This window comes from Haplochromis burtoni, unplaced genomic scaffold (genome assembly GCF_018398535.1).
Source record: "Haplochromis burtoni strain Fernald_Lab_line unplaced genomic scaffold, NCSU_Asbu1 Contig_2631, whole genome shotgun sequence".
NCBI classification, from domain to species: domain Eukaryota; kingdom Metazoa; phylum Chordata; class Actinopteri; order Cichliformes; family Cichlidae; genus Haplochromis; species Haplochromis burtoni.
Genome location: NW_024584992.1, coordinates 9,816 through 11,050, shown reverse-complemented (window position 1 = coordinate 11,050; position 1,235 = coordinate 9,816).

The window sequence follows — 1,235 nt, the reverse complement described above, 5'->3', positions numbered from 1 at the left end:
TTAGACTAATTCAAATTCGGTTTTCAAAAGCATTTATTCAAGTTACAATTCAGTTTCAGTCTGAGCAATTCAAATTCAAATTTAACTTATTCAAATTCAGTTTCTGATGGCACAGATTTCTGCCCATAGTATGGACAATGCTTATAAATGAGGGTACCATGATTACAGGAAGTGGATGCAGTTGGATGATGAGATGTAGGTGAAAATAATCAAAGACAATTTGATTAGTAAAACTAAACACAAAGACAATAAAACAGTAAAATGAGAACCATAACTAAAGGTGGGAACAGACACATGAATGAACTTCACATAAGAAAATTGGCACAAAAAGCTTTGACAGGAAACTCTAAGGGAACAAATTAAACACTAAAACTGAGACTAAACTATAACAACTACTAAAGTCCAAAATACTCAACGTTTTGTTCATAATAATGAATACGGGCATCAAACAAGACACATAATAAACTACTGTAAACTATCATTCAAGATCATATCTACAGTGCACAAACAGGTATATTGTCACAAAAAGGCCCGGAGGCCGAGTACCAAAACCAAACCCATGTGCAGAGAACTCAAAGCGGAGGCTGAGGAAAGGTTTTAAAAATTTTATTAACTAGCACAAGGATGATATTTACAATGGCACTTGGCTTAAGGCTTGACAAATGGGGTGTGGGGGTCTTGGCTAAGAGAGTGGAATAAAGTAAGGTGGCATGTCCAAGAAAGCAACGGGAGCTGGGCTGGTGATTACGTACGCTAATGTAAGTGTTGAAGGAATCCCCCAACAATAGAATAGAGGAAGTTAAACGTGTGAAGACTGTTAGTTAAGATAAGTCTTTGCATAAATCCAAGTCTCCTGTATGTTTGGTTTATTATTAGAAAACAGGTTCATGATGATGTTTTCCTGCACACATAAAAAGAGGTCACGATTCAATCTCAGAATTTGATTTAACTGTTCACAATGAAACATAGTAGGGGAGACCGGGGATAGTTGTAACGTGGGTCAGTTGTAACACTTCCAATTTCTCCAATCAGGGCTAAGTTTCAAATGATGTGACTCATCCTGCCCAACTCAGTTCTGCTATCACATGTGAAAAATCAGCACATTTTGTCAAACACAGACAATTTAACATGAAAAAAAGTAATTTGTATGCCAAAAAGTAAGTTTTTCTACTTTATTTCAATGTTTAATAGCATTATCTGCTTTGCAGTTAAACTCATCAAATTTAAATTATGTT